Genomic DNA, 6331 nt, shown 5'->3' on the forward strand with positions numbered 1-6331 from the left:
CCAGGATGGTCTTGATCTCCTGACCTCGTGATCCGCCCGTCTCGGCCTCCCAAAGTGCTGGGATTACAGGCTTGAGCCACCGCGCCCGGCCTCTCATTTTTTTCTAAATGCTCACATACAAACTTTTCTAATTTATTCATATTATTCTTGCCATAATTTCAAAGAGATTATGAGAAGCCTTGGAATGATCATGAATGTAACAATCCGGTAAATCCTCAATGTCATAGCCAGGTTATTGAAAACTGCAACTTTAAATGACACAACATAAAACAAAGTGAATTTTACTATAGGCTAATTGATATAAATAAGAGTTAGGTTCCTATGGCAGATTTCTGGTCATTTTTAAAGACCCAGAACACTTTTAATATTAAACATTGAGGTATGAGCTATACATACATTTAATGAAGATGAATAAAAACAAGTAAGATAATGATTTGCCTAGTTTGTAATTAGTGGTGAATCAGTTAGTTACTGCAGTCACAGTCCTGTGGATTAAGTCACGGAATTAATGTTTGCAAAGTAAAAGCTGTAAGGTGTACCTCCTACCACTAGGCAGTTAAAAAACAGTCACAAATATTGTAGGATTGCTGAGTGCTATTGTAGTACATCATTTTGCCTTTGTATGATTATTATATACTTTATGAATTTTTATTTCACAAATGATTTGTCTTCATTCACTCATTCATTCATTTTCCAAGGGCTTATTACATTTTAAGGTTGTGGGTGACAGGAGCCTTTCCCCGCAGCTCAGGAGCAGGGCAGGAACCAGCGCTGGCCAGACTGTCATCCCATGGCAGGGCACACTCATACACCCCTGCACTCACTCACACTGGGACCCTCTAGACATGCCAGTTCCCCTAACATGCATAACTTTGGGGTGTGGGAGGAAACCGCAGGAACCAGAGAAACCTACTTAGACATGCAAACTCCACACGGATGGACAATGGCCCAGGCCGGAAATAAATACTTTTCTCATCAACGATACAAGGAAACTACATTGGACAAAAGGACGTTATTTGAGGATCTGCAGTAAACAATTGACGGTTGTAATCACTATAATACTGTTCATACTTCTTATTGCCTATTGTTATCATTAAGAGATGAAAGGAGGCAATCTGACTTTGCTAATGATCTTGAACATAAAGAAGTTAATTTCACAATTATATTTGAAAACAATCATATATCCGGTGGGATCACTGAGTATAGCTTTGTAGCACATCATTTAGATGCATCTGGTCAGAAATTTTTTAGCCTTATCCACCCCACCATTGCAAAGAATGTTAAGTTAGAGCACAAGAGCAAATCAAACCTGAATTCAGTAATTTTCTCACTGTTCTTCCCTGCTGGGAAGTGCAATCAATGTCCAATCTGCTGCCATAACTACATCTGTAGCCAATTCGGCTCGGTGCCTTGATAAATATAGAATTTTACTTTATTTTGATTAGGTTTTTTTTTGTAATTATCTTTTGGTTAGAACTCCATCAGTTTCTCATCTTTTCTTTAAAAGTGTTCATATTTTCTTACATTGCCCAGCCAACAAATGGATTTCTTTTAACAGAAACTCTGAGTCATTGAGCTTAGAAACAGTTTCCCTCCTGCTATTTTAAGGAATCAAAGTACAAATTGAATGTGGGGTTTATTTGATGACTTTAGCTTGGTTTTATTTTTTGATTAGTTCTCAGTTAAATACACTTCAAATATAGAAAATAACTCCAAAGAACCTAGAAAATGATTTCTGAGTCTCCTTAGAAATATCATTATTTCCCTTTTTTTAGCCACCAAAACAAATATAAATAAAAGTCTATGATACATAGGAATAAGTACATTTAGGGGACTCAGATAGATGTTCTATACTAATTAATAATGGAGATGTAGGGATTTACCTAAGAAGTATTACTGAAAACTTCAATATTTATTTATAGGAATATAAGTTTAAGAGAACAGCACGCAAGTATTTAGTATATTTTTAAGAATTGTTGGGAAGTATAAATCGGATCATCAGATCATTTAAGAAGGTATGAGATATAACTAGATTTCAATGGATTCAATGTATTTTTCCAGTCCAGAAAGGGACTTTTTTCTTTCAAACTAGAATTGTTATTGTGCATCAGATGATTTTATTTTGCCAATAAAATGCCATTATTTTACTCATTCTAGTCATATGACCATCACCATTTAACTAGCTAGGTGACTTTTGAGTTATTGACTCCTACAATTCTATGCTTCCAACATGAAAGAGGTTCAATATACCTTCATTTATTCATTCATCCAGATACTCATTTATTCTTCCCTTCATTCAACAGCTGTGTGAGAGCCTAGTTCATGACAGGTTCTGAAAATATAAAAAGGAACAAGACAGACAACCAATTGTTGCCTTCCTGCCTTGTCTGCCTTCAGAAAACTTAACTACTGGTGGGGAAATACAACCCTGAGAATGACTGTAAAACAGTGAAATGGTAGGAGAGAAACATAGTGCCATGGGAACACTGAGGAGGGGCAACTGACCCAAACCGTCCATGGAAGTTTTCCCAGAGAGGCTTATTTACGACTTGAAGTATTAGTTATGAGACATAAATAGGAACTCTTATGAACACTTCTGATAGCTCTTCTGAAATTATTATCTCTGTATGGACCAGGACAAGCTAAGTGAACAGGATCACACGGTAAAAGAGATGTCAACATGTTTGCAGAAGTGGCTAAAATTAATCTGAAGTACTGCTAAGGGGAAAGGTAATGTCGTTAACACACATCAATTCCTTCTACCTTTTCTCTCCTTCCGTCTATACCTTTAGACTATATTTGACCCTAGGGGTTTATGTCTGAACCTAAAAATACATCCTTTGAGGTTAGTAGAAGACCAAAATTGGCAGTTTTCTAGAAGGTAAATTGATAATATTCAACATGTTTATACATATGATCCCATACATCCCTTCTAAGAGTTAATCCTTAACAGGTACTCATACATATAAACAGTAATTTCCACTCAATAATACTTATTGTAATAGCAAGTTTAGGTAGAAAACTTAACAATGGGAGAATGAGTATTCAGGATTGATATGGTTTTGCTTGGTGTCCCTATGCGAATCTCATCTTGAATTGTAACTCCCACATGTTGAGGGAAAGAGGTGACTGGAACATAGAGGCGATTTCCCCCCTACTGTTTTCATTATAGTGAGTGAGTTCTCACAGGATCTGATGGCGTTGTAAGGCAGTTTTCCCCCTCTTGCTCGCTGTCTCATCTGCTGCTATGTAAGATGTGTCTGCTTCCCCTTCTGCTATAATGGTAAGTTTCCTGAGGCCTCCCCAGTCATGCAGGGCAGGAGTCAATTAAACTTCTTTTCTTTATAAATTACATAGTCTCAGGTACTTCTTTATAGCAGTGTGAAAACTAATCCAAGGACACACAGCGTTAAAAAATTTTATGCTGAGAAAAAAATAATAATAATGAAAAAATGTACTCCATATATTCTTTGGCAAGATACGAAATAGAATAACATAAAGCTTTTCTACATTGAGTTTGTATTACTTTAATACTAAAAATTCCCTTTTTATGTTCTATTTGATTTCATTTTCAACCACATATGCAACATTTGCACCAGGCTATTCTCTATATTTGGGGGCTCAATCCACCTCCTTAGTATTATAATCTATCAAAGTACTTTATGGTATATTATTAAGTCTACTTCATGAGCTTGAGAAAAAATGAGCTCAAGTGGTAGCTCCTAAACTGGCAGAAATCTATAGAATTAGAAAAAAACTTATTAATATTTACTGAGTATTCCCTGGAAGATACAATGTTCAGCAATTTACATCTATTACCTTGTTTAATCCCTTGCAAAATCAATCACAGGTCCATGAGCAAGGTGATATGAGTTCTCTTTTTCTGTTGAACAAGCTCAGGTTCAAAGATGTCAAGTGACTTTTCCAAGGTCAGGCAGCATGTCTGCGCCAGGGCTGGAGTTTAAAACCAGGGTGTGTGAATCTGCAACCTGAGCTGTTATAAAGTAAGCATTATGATGCTACCCATCTTCATTATGAAGAAACTGAAGTTATTCATCAGGAAGAAACTAAGCGATCACATCTAACACATAATCTAATCAAGCTGCTGCTGATTTTCAAATCTATGTGTTCTGATGATAAATTGTACGTGCTTTTCCACAACATTGTATCTATATGCTTGAGATATGAAGTCCTTTCAGTTACTTGCAATGATGCATATAGATGGGTTTTCAAAAATAAGCAAAGTGCAAGGGAGAGCCTAAAAGAAACAATGTTCTGATGATTTCCCCTAAAAGAAACAATGTTCTGATGATTTTCCCATCATCATCCTAATTCCTTACTTCTACAAGTAAATATGCTCTGTGACTGGTTAGGCCTGAGACTCTAAGGCCTGATTTCAACAATTTGGGCTTAATGTAAGTCCTTTCTTTATTTCCTCTTTATACCCTTATCTGCTGTGCCATCTTCACACTACAGGGTGATGCCATGTTGGGCTCCAGATCTTCGTCACTCTCAAAATCCTTGAGATTTGAGAATCTCAAATTGATCAAACATGAGCAATTTAAAAAACATGTATCTGGCCTGATTTGATAACAAACAAGACAAATAGATTTTTAAATGAATAAAAAACATACAAAAATCCCAAATAGCATCTTACCTAGTTAATTAGAACGGCAATAGTAACAACAAAAACATTACCTGTCAATGTCTCAATGATCTTCTTCCTCAGTTCACCTGGAAAACAAAGCTTTCACATAAAAAGGTGACAACAACATACTATAACTGGTAAATAAAAATAATGGCTTTCTTCCACTTCGGCTGAAACGGGGCCATCCACAACTATATCATCACTCAGGTGGAAACCAGTCATGGTTCAGCCTGCATTAGTGTCATGATATTACGATTGTGATTCACTCGATGGCTTGCTGCAGATAGCTAGTCCTATAAATAAGCCCCCTCATTTAGAATGCCACAGAAAGTGCTCAGACAACTGGCAGAGGCAACATAAATATTGATCATCAGCGTAATAATTCTAATTTATATTGGCATAAAGTCTACCTCCTTAGGACCCATTTAAATAGCTCTGAATATTTCTCTCTAATTTGTCCTAATTCAAATATAGATGTGACAGGTGTATATGAAAAATAAATTAAAAGTATAAACACAATTTCTGTTTGAGGAGGAAAATGATATCTTGCTTTAGGGAACAAGCTGATTTTATAGTACTTTACAAAACTACTTGTCAGTATTTATAATGCTGCAGTATGCACCATGATAGTAACAAATTATTTTCATTTTCTCATTCAAGCATGTGTGGTTATTATTCTTTTTGATTTCACTCTGTTCGTCTGTGGTTTGAAACTTAAATCTATTTTACTTATCAATATTGTGCAAAACAAACTTTTTCTTTCTTATGATTCACTCATCCCAAATTTCAAAACAAACTTCAAAATGGCATTTTACAAAAGCTGTACACAGATTTCTAAACGGAGATTATGCTATATAAATGCCATACAAATATTTCTCTATCTAGTCTCTGCCTTTGGATCTGCTCATCTACGTAGTTAAAATTTATCTTTCTTTCTCAGATCATTCTCATCATAATATAAACATGCTCCAACATTCCCCATCATGAGACAAACCAACCAACCTGGTCCCTGGCATCTCCCTCCTAAACGTCAATTCTCTATTCACAGACAATTTCTGAACTCATTTCTTCACCTTCTACTCTCTCTTCCGTGCATTCCCAGCTCCTCTTCTTTCTTTACCATACCAATGTTCTTTTTATGGTTACAATGACCCCTAAAGTTAGCAATTAAAGCATACATTTCACTATAGTCCCTGGACATAGCTTTTAGCAGCCTTTGCCATAGGGGCTAACCTCTAAGGAGGAGTAATGATACTACACTGGCTTCTTTGACTTCTGAGAAAACACTTTCTTGGTTTTCCTCCTACCCCTCTGGCATTTTCTTCTCCATCTCAACTAATGTCTTTTCTCAAAACGTTTCTCCATTGTTGTGCTGCCCCAAGTGTGCTAACATCTCCTCTTGCCTGCTGTATCTGCATGAACTCTTAAAACATCCCATTCTGCCCCCATAGCCTCAAAAACCACCTAAAGAGGCCTCTTCCTCCTAAATTGATATTTCCAGCTCTGACCTAGTCTCTGCATTCTAGATGCACTTGCCCAACTGTTCATATGCAACTCTACTTGGATGTCCTATAAACATCACAAACTTACTTATCATTTTCCAAGCTGAAATCTTGCATCTACCATCTCCCTAAATCTCTTCTGTCTCATTTCAGTAAGCAAAAACCATTTACTGAGTTTCCT

This window comes from Colobus angolensis, unplaced genomic scaffold (genome assembly GCF_000951035.1).
Source record: "Colobus angolensis palliatus isolate OR3802 unplaced genomic scaffold, Cang.pa_1.0 Scaffold6, whole genome shotgun sequence".
Lineage (NCBI taxonomy): Eukaryota > Metazoa > Chordata > Mammalia > Primates > Cercopithecidae > Colobus > Colobus angolensis.